The 21,094-nt window shown below is 44.6% G+C and overlaps 3 non-coding genes across 3 annotated transcripts; 1 reads left to right on the forward strand and 2 right to left on the reverse strand.

The window, feature by feature from the left end:
• The first annotated feature begins 9,248 nt into the window (after positions 1-9,248).
• trnag-ccc (transfer RNA glycine (anticodon CCC)) lies at positions 9,249-9,320 on the forward strand. Its single transcript has one exon. It is a non-coding gene; the product is annotated as a tRNA-Gly (tRNA).
• Positions 9,321-10,996: 1,676 nt separating this feature from the next.
• On the reverse strand, positions 10,997-11,070 carry trnan-guu (transfer RNA asparagine (anticodon GUU)). Its single transcript has one exon. It is a non-coding gene; the product is annotated as a tRNA-Asn (tRNA).
• A 117-nt stretch (positions 11,071-11,187) lies between these two features.
• Positions 11,188-11,259, reverse strand: trnam-cau (transfer RNA methionine (anticodon CAU)). Its single transcript has one exon. It is a non-coding gene; the product is annotated as a tRNA-Met (tRNA).
• Between the last annotated feature and the right edge of the window lie 9,835 nt (positions 11,260-21,094).

Genomic DNA, 21,094 nt, shown 5'->3' on the forward strand with positions numbered 1-21,094 from the left:
ATAGATAGATACTTTATTCATCCCCATGGGGAAATTCAACATTTTTTCCAATGTCCCATACACTTGTTGTAGCAAAACTAATTGCATACAATACTTAACTCAGTAAAAATATGATGTGCATCTAAATCACTCTCTCAAAAAGCATTAATAATAGCTTTTAAAAAGTTCTTAAGTAGTTTATTTAAATACATTAAATACAATCAACCCCGGCACTTTAACATATCTTACTCCTGGCGGTTGAATTGTAGAGCCTAATAGCATTGGGGAGTATTGACCTCTTCATCCTGTCTGAGGAGCATTGCATCGATAGCAACCTGTCACTGAAACTGCTTCTCTGTCTCTGGATGGTGCTATGTAGAGGATGTTCAGGGTTTTCCATAATTGACTGTAGCCTGCTCAGCGCCCTTCGCTCAGCTACCGATGTTATACTCTCCAGTACTTTGCCCACGACAGAGCCCGCCTTCCTTACCAGCTTATTAAGACAGGAGGCGTCCCTCTTCTTAATGCTGCCTCCCCAACTCGCCACCACAAAGAAGAGGGCGGTCTCCACAACTGACCTATAGAACATCTTCAGCATCTCACTACAGACATTGAATGACGCCAACCTTCTAAGGAAGTACAGTCGACTCTGTGCCTTCCTGCACAAGGCATCTGTGTTGGCAGTCCAGTCTAGCTTCTCGTCTAACTGTACTCCCAGATACGTGTAGGTCTTAACCTGATCCACACATTCTCCATTAATGATCACTGGCTCCATATGAGGCCTAGATCTCCTAAAGTCCACCACCATCTCCTTGGTCTTGGTGATATTGGTGATATTCCCGACTGATCGTGTTTCTTTTCACAGTTCAAAGACCGACAGGCTTGGGAATTGGTCATTACAAATTGTCCTGGGATTACACAGCTTGTATCTTGGTTTACTAGGTGGCACAGCTTGAGGGGCTGGAAGTCCCTGTTCCATTTTGCATCACAATAAATAAGTAAATAATAGATTTGGGGCATCACATCTGAACTGCAGAGGAATATGGGGTGGGAGAAAAAAAAACAGTGGTCCTGGTCCAGGTGAGTACCAGCAATGTAGGATAAACACAGAAAAGTGACTGCTAAGCAGCTAAGAAATAAATATAAAAATCAGAATCAAATGGTTAATAATCTCTGCATTGTTATATAAAGTGCATGCTGCTTGTTACAGGATCAATTAGATTAGGGAGTTAAAAGTGTGCCTCAAAGACTGGAGGAAGAGAAGAGTGCTGAGATTCATGATACTTTGGTTCCACTTTTGGGGAGGAATGGAGATGATTTGATTGGACAGGGTCCAGCTGAAACATGCTAGGACTGAGGTCCTGACAAATCACATAACTGTGGCTGTAGACAGTTTTTCACTAAATTGCAGGGAAATGGTTCAACAGATTGGAAATGGAATGCTTTATTACTGCCATCGAGTGTAAATCTTTGCATGGGTACTGTTGAAACATGTCACTCCACTCTTTAAGAACAGAGTGAGGAATAAGATAAGAAATTATTGGCTGTTTACTCAGATTGTAGTGGATGTTGCCATTTTCTAGTCCATGTTATGGATGAGGTTTAAGTGTATCTTGCTTCCTACTTCTCCTGACAGTAATAGTGTTAACTTTGATGGGCAAATATGTGGATTTGATCCCAGGGACAGTGAGGACATACGATTCCCAATTGAATACACTGAGTTAGGAAATGTTTGTTCATGGTCACCTTGACTTGATTATTCTTGGAAAACTTGTTTATCCGAATAGAAGCTATTTGCACCATTGCAGAGTTTGATAAGGGTGGGCAGTGCATGTATCTACATTGATTTTACTCAGGCGCTGGGCAAAGTCTTTTTGGGAGGGTAATCCTGAAGATTCAGATACATGTGGTCGGCAGGGAATTGGCTGTTTGGAGTCAGTACTGACTTTCGCATAAAAGACAGAAGGAGTGGTTGAAGGGAAACCTTGGAGATGGAGGTCTTCGATTAGTGGAGTTTCACAGAGATCTATTATGGGACCTCTGCTGCTTGTAATGTCTCTAGATGTCTTGGATGAAAATGTAGATGGGTTCGTTAGTAAATTAGCAGATGATCCCAGGATTGATGGACCTGTCGATAGTGCAGAGGAGTGGCAATAAATACAACATATAGATCAGTTGCAGATATAGGCTGAGAAATGGCAGATGGAATTTGACCCAGATAAATTTGAGGAATTGCATCTCTGCAGGGCAAATGCAAAGAGACAATACACTGTTATGGACAAGGTCTCTTAGAGTGTTGCTGAGCAGAGATCATGGCATCCTCGTTCATTGCTAGTTGAAAGTAGCTATACGGGTTGATATGTTGGTTCAGAGAGGCTTACAGAATGCTTTCATTTATTAGTCGAGTTATTGAGTTCAAAGGTCATGTTTCAACTTGGTAAAACTCTCGTTGGGCCACGTCAGGTTCACTGCATACAGTTCTGGTCACCCCACACTTGGAGGAATGTGGAGGCTTTGGAGAGGGTGCAGAATATGTTTACCGAGATGCTGCCTCGTTTAGAGGGTGTGTACAACCACATGAGGGGTGATAAAATGGTTGTTTTCACTGCAGCTCCAGAGACTGAGAGGTGATCTGATAGAGGATTACAGGAAGATGGAGGGATTTGGACATGGCGTAGGTAGGAGGGATTAGTGGGTTTCCTTTACCAATGACGGACTGGGCCATATTTACTACTACTTGCAGGCTTTCCCGTACAATGGCATTGATGCTTCCATATCAGGCCACAATAAAACCAGTCAATATACTCTCTAACATACATCTGTGGAAATTTGTCAATGTTTCAGCTAATATGTCAAATTTTGTCAAGCTTCCAAGAAAGTATAGCGTTTTTGGTGACATTCCAAATCTACTCAAATTCCTATTGAAATATAGCCGCCGACATACCTTCTTTACAACAGCATAAATATGCTGGGTCCAGGTTAGGTCCTCGGATATGCTGACACCCAGGAACCTAGCTCCCTCATTTAATTTCTGATCCCTCCATGAGGATTGGTGTGTGTCATTCTCTCAAATATTTTTTGTCACCTGTCCTCATACCTGAACTCTTTTCAGTGCAACAGCACTCTGGAAAACATGCTGAGGAACTCTTCCATGGGCAACAAAGTCAATGGTCTGAGATAACGGAGCTGCAAGCTGAATTCACTATTCTTAGTTTCTTGTCAATTCACAGGAAAATATGTGCGAAAGTCTGAGATGCATATTCCCACATAGCAGTCCAGAACACAGCTGGTAACCGTTTGGTAAGTAAAGACCTGTTACGAGCTCTTAAGAACAGTGCATTCCAGTCATCCACCACTCTCTGAGTCAAAACCCTACCTCTCATGTGCCCTTTGAACCCTTGCCTTCTCACTCTAAATGCCTGCCCTTTGGTATTTGACATTTCAACCCCGGGAAACAGATACTCCCTGTCTACTCTATCTGTGCCTCTTTTAATCTTATAAACCTTTATCTGATCCCCCCCTCAGGCTCTGGTGTTCCAGAGAAAACAACTCAGCTTCCTTTCCAATTGTATCCAGTCTCAATTGTAAGCCAAGCTGACGCTGAGGAAATACAGCTCCAGAAATATTATTTCTATTTCTGCAAGGAGTATGTGTGTGTATGGCAAATCCATCAGCATTTCCTGGTGCATGATTCAGAGCACACGACTAATGATAAGAGGATGTTCATCATGACATTGGAGTTGTTTCCTTCTGTGTAATAAATGACCTTAATTTGCTGCATCCGACTATCAGTTCTGAACTGTTATAATTTGAAAATGAAAAATGCTATAAGTCCAAGTGCAACTATTATATTTATATTTTCTGCCAATTACACTTCTGGTAGTTCGGGCAGAAATAAATGTCTTCCTTTTCTGGCCGTGGTCAGGGCTTTCTTCATCATGTCAGTAGCTTCCTCTTGGGTTTCACTACTGTCCAGTACGCATCCCATGTGGAGACTGAGGAGAAGCGTCACACTCAGATCTAGAATGATTCTTCATAAGATCACTTGGAGAGTGATAATTCTCAACTCTCGCAACCACCTTATTTCTCTCCCTAATTGCCTCTGTACACTCCTCTGTCCTCCATGGTACTGTATACCTCCTACTGATGCCATTTTAACAGGAAACACTTACACAGCAGTTTGATGAATAATATGACATAACCATTCATTGCAGAAATCCATATAATCTTCAATGTTCAGCCCTGACAGACATTCATCACATAAAAACTCTCCCAGTTTGCTTTACCAAAATTCCAACTCCAAAAAGCAGATTCCGGTCCGCAATATAACTCCAAACACAAGCTTAAAAATATAGGATAATGATCACTCCCCAATGTTTCATCACCCATGACATCACTCACTCCAGCCAAAATGCTTGAAACTGGAGTTAAATCTACAGCAGTTTTCAGACTATTATAAACATTACATCATTAAGGCACAAAGATTAGAAATAACTAAAAAAATTTCTACCAACAAACCATTCCATGAATGGCCCCACAGTGAACAATGAGCACAAAAATCCCCATACCATACAACCCTTGTTAAGGTGGAGCTAGAATTGAATTGAAAATACACTTGGACTAAGATGTTAACTGGCCTGTGCTATGACCAGTGGGATTATCAGTTGATCTGCAGCCTGTCCTCAGGAGTTTCAGCCCCCTTATGATCAAGATTCCCTCGAGGTGGTGGGCCAGCAGTGCTAAAGCACCACCTCCCGCTGGTAAGCTTAAAAACTTGGCAGCTGCCTCTCTCAGAGTTGTTGGTCGCTTCCATCCAACAGATAGTCCACTCTTCAGGTGTCTGTGCAACTACTGAAGGGTTTAAAAAAAGATGGATACACTGTCCAAATATCTGCCACTCTGGACATACTTGGTCCAGACCCATAATGATCCTATCTCTGCTGCCTCACTGACAGCCCTGCTGGTTGACTTGATCTCTCTTCTAGTGAAGCCAGGGTCACGCAGCCACTTCTGGAAAGTGAACACAGTAAAGCCTCGGCAACCGACTTGGAATGGATAGCTTGAGACCTTCCACCCTCTGTCTCTACATATACCTTCCAACAAATCAAAGAAAAGCTTTCCACAAGAGATTTACCACTTTAAAACCCCTACCTGTTGAATCAAATACATCTACTACAATTGTCTCACACTTTATTTACATCCAAAACTATATGTCCGATCCCTTTCCTTATTAAACTTGCAACACTACCCCCTCTACCGATTAACCTAACACATCTAATTACAATATAATCCTGCAAAGGGAAACATAAACGTGGTAACAGCCAGGTTTCCTGAATAGATATGATATTGGGTGAATTTGATAAATCCGAAATGAATGTCTTAATGTCTTGACAATCAGACTTCTCGCAATCCATTGCAATATTCTTAATCCTATTATTTATCCGCAGAACGAGACTGAAATAAAGATACACCACCTATTAAAGCATCATTTACAGTTTCCCACATAACGCCAGTTATGAATAGATACTTTTCAGCAGCTTTCACAATAACTTTAATTTTCTCAGTACGATAACTGGGCAGTACAAATCACCACACCCTTTATAAACATCACAAGCTTCAGTTTATCAACAAGTAAAATATGTTTAGTAATGGAACTTCAGTAATTCACATTCTGCTTTCCAACTGGTAATCCTTGATCAACATTTGGTTTAACTTTTCACAAGGCATCTGCATAAGACACACTTAACTTTACTTTAACCTGATCAACCAGCTGCCTTCTTAAGCACCTCACATCCTTATAAACTGCACTCTGTTCTCCTCGCAATTATAACAATTAAACTTTCCAGCTTCACTTTCTTCATACTTATGTTCCCACCACACTCCCTACAACTTAGTTTCCCATGATATACTGCCACAACATGCCTAAAACTCTGACATTGGTAACATCGAAGCAGAGGTGGAATATAAGCTTGAACATTATAGCCAATATATCAATACAGTTAAACACTCCATCCTTTCTCCATTTATGACAATTTGTAATCTCTTTACCTTCTCTACCTTGCCTCCCAGTAAATGAGATTTAATGATTTCATCTCCTCTATCGAAATTTCCACCAGAACACCGGTTTTAACACCCCTAATACTTTTAGTTTCATTAGGCAACATAGATTCTATCTTACTTTTACCCAAATAAAGCATTCAAATGCAAAGCCTTCTCATACTTTCTTATCTTGAGTCACGACTAGCACATTACCTCCTCTTCCTTTCTTTTTCAATACTTTTATTACATTTCAAATTAATAAGGTTATCGATATTGATAATACTACATAGAGATCAGAATTACATTTATAACGGTTGACATGCAAAAATACATCTTTAAAATAGCAAATAGTGTTTTGCCTCCCAATCTCTTAGTAATTAACCATGAAAAAAAGATATTTATAAAAAGAGAAAAAAACACCTAGACTAAGAAAAACTAAACTAAAAAAAACAAACGAAGAATGGGCTGCCATGTTTCATGGGTTAAAATTTTAATTTTTTGTTAACTCTGCTTCTATATACATGAACAAAAAAATCTAAAAAGAGGATTCAGAAAGAGTCGAATTACATCATATGAAAATATTGAATAAATGGCCTCCAAGTTTCTTCAAATTCAACCGGAGGTTCCATAGTACTACTGCTAATTTTTTTCCCAAATTTAGACATCTCATCGTTTGGGAATACCATTGAGGAGTGGTAGGAGGATTGGAAGCTTTCCATTTAAGTAAAATGGATCTTCTGGCTATTAATGTCACAAATGCAATTAAACGACAAGCTGATGAGGATAAGTGACTGGAGTCTATCACTGGTAGTCCAAGAATTGCCGTAATAGGATGAGGTTATAAATCAACGCGCAGAACTACTGAAATAATCTCAAAAATATCGTTCCAATATTTTCCTACAAGAGGACAAGACCAGAACATATGTTTCAAGGAAGCTACTTCAGAATTACATCTATCACAAACAAGATTTATATGAGGGTAAAAACGAGCTAACTTATCTTTGGACATATGAGCCCTATGAAGCACCATCAATTGTATCAAAGTGTCTCTGACACACATTGACTAGTTTATTAACTAGTTTAAGAATTTTCTCCCATTTCTCTGTAGATAAAGATATTTGAAATTCTTTTTCAGATTCAGATTCAGATTCAGTTTATTGTCATTTAGAAACCACAAATGCAATGCAGTTAAAAAGTGAGACAACGTTCCCCCAGAATGATATCACAAAAACATATGACAAAACAGACTGCACCAGAAAATCCACATAACGTTTGGCAATCCCCAATCCAGAGTCCGGAGAGGCTGCTATGTATTAATATCGTGCTAGCGCGTTCCCTGGAAAGGAGCTCCAAAATCCACCAGACAAAAACAAGACCAAAAACTAAAGCTACAAGACCTGCACAAAACCACATAATTACAACATATAGTTACAACAGTGCAAACAATAGCATAATTGATAAAAAAAACAGACTATGGGAACAGTAAAAATAGTCCAAGATGTTAAAGGACTGTAAGTTCAAAATAAATCATCACAGTTTCCATAAGTCCCCAGGGTCCCGACAGACTCGCCATCCCACTCATTCTTAGTTTTATCAGATGTACCTAGACGTATTTTCGTAATCAAATCAGAAGTAATTGCTATTAAACTCTTCTTAAGGGTTCAGCACAATCTATATTCCCTAAAGTAGATTTCAACTCTGTAGTTAAATTGCTGGAGGAAATTGGGGCTGATGAATGGTCTCGGCCTGAAATGTCGACTGAACTCTTTTCCATAGATGCTGTCTGGTCTGTTGGGTGCCTACAGCATTTTGCGTGTTGCTACACTTAATTTAATGGGATTGATAAAAGAAGGTTGTTCCGGGTCAAATTTAAACAATAGTGTATCTTGAAGTGGAATTTCTTTTTTTTTCAAAATATCCAGCCCTTCATCTTGATCAGTTGAAATCATTCCCAGATTATGTTACTTTCTTCCGTTTTCCAGATCTAGATTCAACTTCATTCCAACTTTCACCCGCACTCACCAGACTCTTCATTTCCGGATCCTTTTCTAGACACTCGCCATCCACCTGAACCTACATTATTTCCCAACATTCCCACACATTCACAACCAGCATCATCAACCGCCACTGTCATCAACCCGAACCCTCTTCATGTGCTCTGCTATGAATCAAGTCTAGGGGCGGTGCCACGCAACCTGTGTTGTATTATCGTCAGAAAATTCAAGCGTACATTCCTCCAGTGCACTTTCTAAGCGTCTGTTCGGAGGATCCTGTGTTGCAGGGTGGGCTGCGTGGCTTTAAACCCGGCGGTAAACAGGTCCGCATGGTATCGTACTCTCCAAAGTGTTTCTGCTGTTCCTTTGTCTGTCTTCTCCACATCGTCACCCAGACAAACTGAGAGAGTCGGCAGGAGTGCTGGGAAAGTGCGGGAGTTCATATCTCACAACAACAGCCCCTGTTTAATGTTTCGGAGTGAAGGATTCGGTCTCCGAGTGTAACGCCGAACAGCGTTGAGATACAGTCACGCTGAGGGATGACTTAAAAAAAAAACGCTGAACAGAACGTCCCTTGTTCTCGGGAAACTCTCCAGTTCCGGGCTATTTGCACACTAGATTGTCGCATCTTCTAATAACGGTTTCATTTGAAGCAGGAAAATGGTCTTCTCGTAGGTAAATTAAACCCCTTTCTCCTGCGTAACAGGCGGGGATTGAACTAACGAGAAATAAACAAGAGTATGGAATCTTTCATACGGATGTCAGGGTTTAGGAAAGTTCATAAAGTCGCTCTGATGCTTGTTTGCTGAGCGTAGAGCTGGCATTTTTTACTCATCCCCTCCTCACTGTGTGACCGGAGGGGTCTCAGCATTCTTCAGCGATTCAGTCATTCACTGAGTTCAAGGACTGGCCAAAGGAAGGGTTCCCTTTAGCATCCAACTGCGTGTTGTTTGAACGGATATTTATAATCAGCAGTTGTTTCCCACTTTCTGATACGTGAAGCAGAAAACCATTTGCAGCCCTTCGAATCTCTCGGGTCGATTCTCCATTCACTCGGTTCCCAGGTGCTGTGTTTCCCCGGTCTGTCGGAACGTCGCGACATCTACTGGTCAGAATAGGAACTGTAACGGTGAGAGGAATGATCCTTCAGAAAACAGCTCAGAAACTGATAATCGAGTAACAGAATCTTATAGCACAAGAGAACATTCAGTAACCGAATCTCGTTTGTATCAGCGTGCGATGGTGGTATAGTGGTGAGCATAGCTGCTTCCCAAGCAGTTGATCCGGGTTCGATTCCCGACCATCGCAGTTTGTACACTTTTAGCACTATGAACGCAGAATTCACGGGCAATTTGCTGTGAATGAATTCACTCCAATGGCTCAGATGAATCCCTCATGTACGATGGTGGTGATCCTTCATGTTGGATGATCGAGGACCCCAAACTGAATGAAAAACACAACATTAGACCCGGGAATTCAGTTAGTTCCAAGGGCTCGGCTCGAGGAAACGCACACTTTCTGGTCAAATCGAACAGGCAGAATCCTGATCAAAGACACAACGCGACCCGGATATTCTCTCGTTCCCCTCGTTCATCTAGCAGTAGGTACAAAAGCCCGAAAGCACAATTCACAGTCTCAGGGATAGTTTCAGTCCCACTGCTGCGTCTATTGAATGGTTTCCCGTAAGATAGGATGGACGTTTGACCTCACAATCCACCTCGGTATGAAGCTGCACCTTATTATTTACCTGCCCCGTGCTTTCCCTGTCGCTGTTACACTTTATTCTGCATTTTGTTATTGCTTCACCTTGTTCTCTCCCAATACACTGAGTAATGATTTGATCTCTATGAACAGTGAGGATGAGAAGCGTTTCATTGTATTTCGGTATATGTGACTGAAACACGTAGAACAGATTCAATTCCCACTGAGCCCGTTGCGGCAGCCGTAGGGAGCGCCGGCCACCGGACAGCGCAGAGTTTCCCAGCTGATAATGAAAAGCAGCAGAAAAAAGCTGAGATCACAGAGGGGGAGCAGTGAGAGAGGGTTTCACTGAACTCTCATCGATGGGAAGATTCAAACTTCTTCAGAGTAGGCATCCCCTATTGACTTCAATGGATCTGGGGTTGAGAGGGTGAACGGCTTTCAGTTGCTCGGCATAAACATCAGCAAGGATCTCACGAGGTCTTTACACACCGGCTGCGTGGTGAAAAGGGCACAACAGCGTCTCTTTCACCTCAGACGGTTGAAGAAATTTAATATGGGTCCCCAAATCCTAAAGAGTTTCTACAGTGGACCATCCTGATTGGCTGCATCACTGCCTGGGATGGGAACTGTAATTCCCTCAATCGTAGGAATCTGCAAGGATGGTGCGGACAGCCTAGCGTGTCTGTTTATGTGATCTTCACAGTATTCAGGACAATTACAGTGACAGGTTTGTAAATAGGACCTGAAGGATCGTTGGGGACCCGCGTCACCCCAATCTCAAACTGTTCCTGCTGCTACCATCCGGGAAAGAGTACGGCAGCATAAAAGCCAGGACCAACAGGCTCCGGGACAGCTTCTTCCACCAGGCCATCAGACGGATTAATTCACGCTGATACAATCGTACTTCTGTTATATTGACTGTCCTGTTGTGCATACAATTTATTGCATATTTCTATAAGTTGTACATTGCACATTTAGACGGAGAAGTAACGTAAAAATTTTTACTCCTCACGTATGTGAAAGACGTAATTAATAAAGTCCATTGAATTCAATTCCACGGAAGAGACTTCGCAGTGTCGCAGTCGAAGCACGGACGGGAATATGTGCAGATGCTGGAAATCCAAGCAACATACACAAAATGCTGGAGAAACTCAGCACCCAGGCTGTTTCGTGATCCTGAAGAAGGGTTTCGGCCTGAAAAATCGACTGTGTACTTTATTCCATAGATGCGGCTGCACATTTTCTCTTGTACGAGAGAAAATAAACTACTGGATCACTACCGTCCCTGGGTGGGCTCGAACCACCAACCTTTCGGTTAACAGCCGAACGCGCTCACCGATTGCGCCACAGAGACGACTATTTAAAAGAGTACGAATAAATGATAAATTCCAATTGAAATGCGATTTCTTGTTATAGGTGCATAGTGTTTTAAAAAACAAAGTTGAATAACTGCTGCCGCCAACAGAGAATATAGCAGAGGATGGTTTCGATCCATCGACCTCTGGGTTATGGGCCCAGCACGCTTCCGCTGCGCCACTCTGCTGCAGAAAGTGTAATCAATTGTTGAACGGTGAATGCTGTGCTTTTATATGTGTATGTATGCATGCGTTTATGTCTGTGTCTGTATCTGTACATGTCAAAGTCTGGGTCTGTGCCTGTGTCTGTACATGACTGGGTCTGGTTCTGTGTCTGTTTATGTCTGGGTCCATTCCGTCTTCTTCCTGTTTCATACTCACGTTCTTCACTTTCTTTTGATGATTCCCTGTTTCTCCTCTTTCTCGCTTTCTCCACCTTCCCTACTCTCTGACTCACCCAGTTATTATTTCTCTGCCGTTTATGCTCTATCCCGTCTTGCACCTTGTTCCCGATATTTCGCCACTGAAATGCGTTTTACATTATTTAATTTTCCAGACGGACAATTCATCCCACTGGTCGGCTTTTTTAAAAATAAATAACGGCGTTTTCACCCGAGGTGCCATTAACTTCCTTATCCTGTCCTGATGTTTGAATGACTGTCGGAGTTCCTTCAGTGTTGAAACAGCAGATCAACTAGTGAAGCGGAACTCGCGACATTAATGTACTGCAAACGCTGACATCAAATGCAACAATTCCTCCGCCGGGATTAACTGTTACTGTCATGTTCAGACCATCACAGCCGGACCAGTTAGTGACGGATGGGGAGATGTGGACTATCGCTGATGCTTCGCCCCTCCCTGCCACACGGGGCGGGTTTTCCATTTCTCAACCAAAGCTGTGTGACTGATACAGTAAAGGTCAGGTTTTAGCTCTCCCACGTAGGACGGTGTAACGACAGACTGGCAGTCGCTTATCCCGTGGCCAGCTGAGTTACTCCAGCATTTTGTGAATGTTGCTCTTGAATTTGGGCATCTGGGATTTCCCGCCAATTTTTCAATTCACAGGCACCAACCTGGACTTCGTTACATGCAAGCATACGATTTCTCATTGAAATATATCCGGTTTGTCAAACGTACTGGAAATCCACTTTCTGAGTCACCGATCACAAAGAGCGAACATTGAAAGGTAGAAAACAGAAGTCGGAGGGGATATCTAGCTTCTCCAGCCTGCTCCGCTATTCAATCCGATCCTGCCTTGATTTCTCGAACTTCCGGTAATGCCCCCTCCCCTTCACCGTTCCTCATTTCCTTTTCCGTCTCTCACCTTATCTCCTTGCCTGCCCATCGCCTCCCACTGGTGCTCCTCCTACCTTTGCTTTCTTCCATGGCCTTCTGTCCTCTCCTATCAGACTCCCTCTTTTCCAGTCCTGTATCTCTTTCGCCAAACAAATTCCCAACTGTTTGCTTCACCCCAGCCCCTCCCGGTTTCATCTAACACCTTGCTTCTAACTTTCCTCCCTCCAACTTTTAATTCTACTACTCATCTTTTTTTTTTCTCCAGTCCTGCTGAAGAGTCTTGGCCCGAAAAATCGACTGTTCTCTTTTCCATTGATGCTGCCTGACCTGCTGAGTTCCTCCAGCATTCTCTGTGTGTTGATCCGTGTCTTCTATCTCGCTTACCAAACCCGTGAATCTGCTTCCTCGTAGCATCTTCCCAAATCTTTGATGAAGTATATATTCTGAGAAATGTTCTTATATTGCAAAAATAAAATTCGAATTGATTAATTGATTAAAAGCTATTAGCACATACCAAAATAAGCCACGGAAAATGTAAGTTAAAGACGCTTTTTGATTAAAGAAATTGTTTTTTTTTTCCTCCCAGAGGCAGACTCTTGATATGAGCTGTTTGTCTGGTCTTGGAATGAGTTCCCAAACATTAAATTGATATTATACCAGAGACAGACTGGTACAGAATGAAACCCAGACTCTCACACTGTATCAGAGACTGACAGGTACAGGAGGAACCCCACCCTCACACTGTACCAGAGACTGGTAGGTACAGAATGAAACCTACACTTTCATACTGTACAGAGACTAGTGTGTGCAAATGTTTTTGAGTTGCCTATTTTGTGAAACGTACTCAAATTTACTGCTAAACCCTGCACCATGCCTCCTTTTTACCTCTTGAATAAATCCACCCATCACGTGACCGTGACCAGTCTTTGCCTTTCTGAAATGAGATTACACTGTAACTGCGTCGTCTCAAAATGAAAGCTAACATTGTATTTGCCACCTTACTCCCAACTCAGCTGCAAGCCAGCATTTGGGGAATCCTGTACAAGGACACCCAGCTCCATTTGTACCTCTGATGTTTGAATTTTCTCCCTATTTAGAAAATCAGTTACTTAGAAAATACATTATTTGTAATATAATGCTTAATAGTGGACTCTGACATCATGTTAAACACTGAAATCAGGCCATTTGACTGTTAACCACTTCTGTTCCTCAAAACAGTGTGGAGATTTTTGCAATATTGCACTTTCCAGAAACACTTCTGTATCCTGTGATTCCTGAAAAGTAGCAACTAATTCTTCCACCACCCGTTCAGCTACTCTTTCATATCTCTGCCATGAAGTCCTTCTGTCCCAGATGAGTTGTCGACATTCAGATGCTTCCACTTCCCAAGTGCCTCAGCCTGTTCAGTTATGGGAGGCTACGGGACGACACCAAGTGGTAGGACGTGGTAGGCGAGGCAAAGGTGGATACGCGGTACAAAAATGTTCAAAAGACTGGTGAATGTATCGCCCCATGATTAACTCGGTTGTGGGATACAGATGCAGACACGGTGTCTCTGACCATGGAGAACAACGACTTGCTCCTTCTTTCTGCAGAAAGTGACATTAATAGCCAGCGCTGGAATGAGAATGATGAGCCTGTAACTTTTGACAGTTTTGAGGATTTCTCCCTCTGCGATAGACTGGGACACGACTGTGCATCTTGATACATCAGAGACGAGGGACGCATGACGCTTTGTTCATGCAAAGCATTCAAGACAACACTTCAGAGAAAAATTAGAAGGGCGAAAGGAATGTCCAAGGTTGCTCTGGCAGACAAGGAGAAGGAGAATCCCAAGGGCGTCTACAGATATTTTAAGAGCAAAAGAATAGCAAGGATAAAAATGGCCTTCTTGGTGGTCAGCGTGGTCATCTGTAAATGGAGCCAAAGGAGATTGGGGAGAACTTAAATGAAAATTTAGCACCTTTATTTTCTCAGGAAACGGACCGACAGTCTATATAACTAAGGTAAAACAATACTGAGGTCATAGACACTATTCTGATTACAAACGAGGAGGCAAATCGTGGTCTAAACACCCCACGGCCTCGTAAGGTGTCCTCTTCGTCCTTGTTGAAGGTTAGTGCAGAAATTGCAGGGGCCATCGCAGATATATTTCAAATATCCTTAACCACCGGTGATGTCCAGAAGGTTTGTTGTTCTGTTGTTTAAGAAAGATTCTATGAAATTAAACATCGCTGAATCTGAAGTCAGTAATGGGTAATTATTGGAATATTCTCCAGAACCAGATATACACAATACGTATATTTGGATAGACAGGGCCTGATTAGAGACAGCCAACGTAGGTTTGTTCATAGTAGGATTATGTCTAACCGGTCTAATAGAGTTTTTCGAGCAGCTTACAAGGTTGGTTGATGAGGAAGACTGTCACACTGGATCTTTGGACCCAATTGTAGTATCAAACAGACTCAGAAGGAATAAACAAAACTAGGCATGTTGTTAACAAAAGAAACAATACAGCAGAACTTATAAGATCCTGGATAAGCCAGAATAAACTCGGCTTCAAATTCACTGGGCAGGGATCAGGGCCACCGATACACGAGAGATTAGCACTGCCATTTTACATACACTCCAGGGCAGTAAAGAATCCGTGCCCAGCAATATAAAACACCAGACTCTTGACAAGCTTACAAAAAGTCATTCTGATAAAGAGACGGATCCAAGGACACTTAATTTGACACCTGTAATGTCTCGAGGGGAATTAACTGTAAGTATCCAAAGATATTGCAAGTTATATGTAATCTAGAGAAGCTCTAACTATGACAGATACCACCCCGAAGCGGAAGAAACCTTATAATTAAAATTTTAAAAACGCAGAAATCCAGGAAAACAACAGTAAAAAGCTCAGAGCCCTCAGAATACTCTACCAACGATCCGAGGTCGTGACAGATGGGGCTAGACATACGGCCTAACTGGTCTTCCTGTCAAGAAATGCACTGTCTTGTTACAGATAAAGTTGTTGAGACCAAAGCCATTTCATTCGCCAGCGTTTTGGGATGATCGTGTTAAACGCTGAGCTGAACTGGAGATCAACAATATCCTGGCGGCTGAGGAGCCATTTTCCAGATGGGGAAAGGTGCATTGAAGAGCAAAGGATATGGCATAATCAATGGACCAAACTGAGCGAACTGGTAACGGTTCAATAGTTCTAGAAGATGGAACTTAATGCGATCCATAACCGGCTGCTCAACGCATCTCATTTCCATTGAAATGAGCGCCACTGGACGATAGTTATTAATTCAGGTTACTGTCGCCTCGTGTTCACCGGGATGATGGCGATTGTCTTGAAGCCGGGGGGGGGGGGGGACAGAACACTCTTCTGAAGAGATGTTGAAGGTGTCTGTTTGAATCTCTGTTAACAGGGCTGCTTAGTCACTCAGCATCCGACGATGTATGTTATCAGGCCCCGCAGCTTTACGCGGGGTGATCTTTGCGAGGATCGCCCTCACATTAGCTCCGGCCAGAGACAGTCTCACTCCTCAGGGAGACAGGGCTTTCTCGCTGCCACGTCGTTCTGTACATCGAACAGTGCATAAAAGACAATCAGCCTACCACGCAGAGAGGCGTCACTGTCGCGGACGTGCGAGTTAAAGTTGCAGTCCATTATGATCTGAATACCCTGTCACCTGCACAGGTAGTTCTGGTCTCCTTATCTGACTCAACATGTCCGGGTTTTCAGAGGACGATCACCAGGTTGCTCCGGAAATGAAGTTGTTACCCTATGACGGAGAGATTGTGTTGCCTTGGACTATACTCGGCGGAATGCAGGCAATTCAGAGGAAATCTTATAGAAACACAGAAAACGAGAAGGATAGATGAGATAGAAACAGTAAAGTTGTTTCTGCTGTTAAATGAGACCAGAGCGAGGGGACATAGCTCAAGAACCGGAGGAATACAATTAGGATGGGGATGAAGAAAATGGCGCATCAGTGGAACTATGTGCCCAGGGAGGAAGTAGGATATAAGTGGTTAGGTACACTTAACACAGAGTTAGACAGCATTGTACTCAGAAAGGAATTGAGGATTGGAGGAAAGAGTACGTTCATGTACCTCAGGCCTCGTCCAGATACCCGTGATATTACTGAATGGCAGACTAGACTCGATGGCATGATGGCCTACTCTTGCTCCTATTTCTTACCTCTTATTTCTATACTACTTTATAATTTGCTTTATAATGCTTTGTTCTTGTGTGTGTGTGTGTGTGTGTGTGTGTGTGTGTGTGTGTGTGTGTGTGTGTGTGTGTGTACGCGCGCTAGTGGGATGGGGTGTGCGGTGTTCAATGCCTTTATTATATCTTCATTACACAAAACCGAGCCTGGGATTTTTTTTTTTTTTTGTCTCCAGCCGACAATCCCATGATATTATATTTCAGAATCTGTGTCAGATAAACATTTTGTGTAGGGAGTCCCACCCCGTGAAGCTCTGCCGGCCACCCTTTGTCAAACGAGACAATGAAACCCCGGAAATATTCAGCAGTGAGATCGAAAGCGCAGGACGATAGATAAAACAAAACCACAAGTTGATACTGTGCCTTCAGAGCTCGCCAGTACTGAAGTTGTTTAATGAGGTTGTGAAAACGAAATGATCCATGTCCGACCATAGCAGTGTTCCGGCAGGCAGGATTCACGTAACGATAACGGTACGAACTGTTACGGGAGGAATTATGCGAAAGCACAGTGCACCAGCGATCAGGGTAAAGGAGCATCACCGCAGCTCAGTTTTGTTGTGGAATCGAACAGGCAGAGTCATAGGCTTTATACATAGAGGCACTAGAAAGCAGGGAGACGAAATCCGGTGCATATCGCTCCGGCCACAAACGGTGGTGGTGGTGTTGAGGATGGGAGAGGAGTTGTTAGATCAGAGCCGATTGTGTTGTGTCGAAAATCGAGGAAAATGCTGCAGGGAAATGAGAATAGAAACCAAAACAGATGATGTTGGAATCACACAGAAAAAAAAAAGAGACTGTCATACTCCCGACTGGCAATTCTCCATCTTGATATTACCTTCTTAATTGGGCTTTAATCCCCTCGTCTGATTTCCAATCATTCCCAGTTCCGCTAATTACAGCACACCGGGTTCCCATTAGCGAACATAGGATAAAACTCGGGCGTCACAGCCCTGCTTTGCCGGTTCGTTGGTCGACTCTAGTGTGAGTAAACCTCGTTTCCTGATTCCTCAGGACTGTCGGTTCGAAGCTTCGCATCATTTCCTGGATACTTCCTCGTAAATCCTGTCTGCGTGTAAAACTCTCCTGGAAACCGGTTCCTCGTTCGCGACGGTGCTAACGCCTCACGTCTCTGCCTCCGCGCCTGTGTCCTGCACTTGGGGTCGCCCTCAGCCTCGTCCTTGCAACTGAGCGAACTGGCCAAGAGTGAACCCAGCGGACACGGACCCCGTGCAACAGGCCCCCGCCAGCCAGGGCTACCTACTGGGCAGCCACGACCAACTGCTCAGAGAGGTCACGGAAATACTTCGTGTGTTGTCCACGAATGTGAGGAAGGTCAGTGAGCAGGTTGACCGGGTATCCGCTTCCCTTACTCCGTCCCTTCCAAGAACCCCGACTGACCAAACCGCAAAGCCTGGGATGGTTACGCCCCTTTGGTCGGCAACACAGTCCCCTGGAGAGTCGTACGTACCCGAGCCGGAATCCTACGCTGGGGACCTAGGGAAGTTGCAGGCCTTCTATTACAAATCTCTTTGGTCTTTGAGCAACAGCCACGTCCGTACACCTCGGACTGATCAAAGATTGTGTACATCATGGGGCTGTTACGAGGTGTTGCCTTGGCATGGACCACCGCGATCTGGGACAACCAACCGGAGGTCTGTTCCTCCTTCCCCTCTTTCGTCTCCGAAATGAGGAAGGTCTTCGAACACCCCATTCGCGGTAAGGACGCCGCTAAGGGCTTGATAACTCTGTCAGGCTTCGCGAAGCGTAGCAAAATGCTCCATCGCGTTCCGAACATTGGCAGCCGACTCTGGGTGGAATGACGAGGCTCTACGGGAAATGTTTCGACAGGGCCTCTCAGATAAGACAAAAGATGAATTGGCAGCGAGGGAGGACGCGTACAGCCTGGACTCTCTGATCTCTCTAGCCAACAGGAGGCAGAGAGCTGGGGACTTTTTCTATTGCGGCCAGCCGGGACATTTCCAGGATCCCTGTCCTGCGGCCAAAAGGGAGGGATCACTCGTAGAAAGAGGATCCTGGTGTGCCGGACGACACTTCCTTCAGTCCCCGAGACCCGGATGCACATCTCGGCTACTGTGAACTATCGACAAGTCCCTGTCCCTATCTGCCTTGGTGGATTCCGGTGCCGAGGGAAATCTGATGGACGAGGACAAAATCTCCCGGGCGGGAATACGTCGGAAGCCGTTAAGTATCCCTCTGGAGACCCGGACGCTGCACAAAAACTGCTGGCTCGGTTTACCCACTGCAGGCCACCGCTGACCTTGATTCTGTCCGGAAACCATCGAGAGGAGGTATGATTCTGATTCAGCTTTGTACTGCGCAAGCGCGCCGGACGGCTGTTATAACGCGCAGTTGGTGTGAACGGCCTGAGAGTTAAATTGCAAAGTGAGCTTTTTTGACTCGATCCTCTAAATTGATTTGATTGAGTCTATCTTTAAAAATATTAATGTCAGAAATACTGCGCAGCTCAGCCGGCAGAAGATTCCACTCTCTTCTTGATTTGGGTAGATTTAATCTCATCCATTCTCCTCAAGCCACTATGGTTCTAGGATGTCCCTGGCTGAACCACCACAACTCCTACATCGACTGGTCTAGCGGGAGTATAGCCAGCTGAAGCCCGTTTTGCCACGTCACCTGTCTGCGGTCGGCTCTACCCATTATGGAGGTTCCCACGACCTCGTCTGTCTCGGAAGCCCTCGCCTTGTCCAGAGTCCCCGCAGAATACCATGACCTGGGACAGGTATTCAGCAAACAACGGGCTCTTTCCCTGCCTCCGCACCTCCCGTATGATTGCGCTATCGACCTTCTCCCCGGAGCTTCGTTGCCCACCCGTCGTCTTTATTACTTACCCCGCCCGGAGAGAGAAGCCATGGAGAAATATATTAGTGAGTCCTTCGCGGCGGGCATCATTCGACATTCATCCTCCACGGTAGGCGACGGTTTCTTCTTTGTAATGAAGAAAGATGGGTCGCTTTGTCCTCGTATCGATGACCGAGGACGAAACAATATAACAGTTAAAAATAAGTATCCACTACCCCTCAATAACTCTGCATTTGAACCACTTCACAGAGCCACCATCTTCTCGGAGGTGGACATTCGAGGCGCCTACCATCTAGTCAGGATGAGGGACGGAGACGAGTGGAAGACGGCTTTTATTACACATTTGGGCCACTCTGAATACTTGTCCATGCCGTTTCGCCTCACCAATGCCCCCACCGTTTTTCAAATCCTAATGAATCATGTGCAGAGGGACTTTATTAATCCTTTCGGGTTCGTCTACCAAGATGATATCTTAATATTGTCTAGCAGCCCCCAGAACCACACTCACCATGACCGTCCAGCCCTCCAGAGACTGTGGGAGAACAAGTTTTGTGTGAAGGCTGAGAAATGTGAGTTCCACGTCCCTTCGTTCAGCTTCCTGGGCTACATCATTGAGAGTGGGCAGCTGAAGGCAGACCTCCAGAAGATCCGGGCGGTGGAAGAATGGCCCAGACCCACGACCCCCAAGCATTTTCAGGGTTATTTGGGGTGTTTTGCAAACTTTTATCGCCGATTTATCAGGGATTACAGTCGGGTGGCGGCGCCCCTTACCCGACTTACCTCGCCTACAACAACCTTTTGTTGGGATTCCGAGGCTGTTTCGGCATTCACTGACCTGAAGAGGCGGTTCACAACCGCTCCCATGCTGGTCCAACCGGAACCCTCCCGTCAGTTCATTGTTGAGGTCGACGCCTCCGACTCCGGGTAGGGTCAGCCCTGTCCCAACGGTCACGTCCTGACGAGAAGCTTCACCCCTGTGCCCTCTTTTCTCGCCGACTGTCCCCTGCAGAGCGGAATTCCAACGTGAGCAATCGGGAACTACTGGCGATCAAGCGAACATTGGAGGCACTGGCTGCAGGGGGAGGAACACCCATGTATTGTTTGGACTGATCATAAGAACCTGGGATATATTCAGACCACCAGACGTTTGAATACCCGACAGGCCCGTTGGACATTATTTTTTGGACGGTTCAAGTTTTTCCTCACATACCGTGCAGGGTCTAAGAACGGGAAGCCGGAGGCGCTCTCCCGCCAATACAACTCCAAGGAGGACACTTCCAGCCCGGAGACTATTCCCGCAGCATCCTGGGTGGTGGCAACCCTCAGTTGGGAGATTGAATCCATAGTAAAGGAAGCCCAGTGGGATGACACTGACCCCGGAAATGGACCGGCTGTGTCGCCTTTTTGTGCCTGATTCCATCAGTTCTCAGGTTCTCCGGTGGGGCACCCATCTCGGTTAGCCTGCCACCCCGGGAGTGATCGGACACTGGCTCTCCTGAAAAGACACTTTTGGTGGCCTTCCGTGGAGGCAGATAGCTGTTCCTATGTCTCTGCATGTTCCGTCTGTGCCCGGGGAAAAGCCTCTCATCGGCCCCCTGCGGGATTACATCATCCCCTACCTGTCCCTGGTCGTTCTTGGTCGCATATCGCCCTAGATTTCTTCA

The sequence above is a fragment of the Hemitrygon akajei genome, chromosome 28 (genome assembly GCF_048418815.1).
Source record: "Hemitrygon akajei chromosome 28, sHemAka1.3, whole genome shotgun sequence".
Taxonomy (NCBI): Eukaryota; Metazoa; Chordata; class Chondrichthyes; order Myliobatiformes; family Dasyatidae; genus Hemitrygon; species Hemitrygon akajei.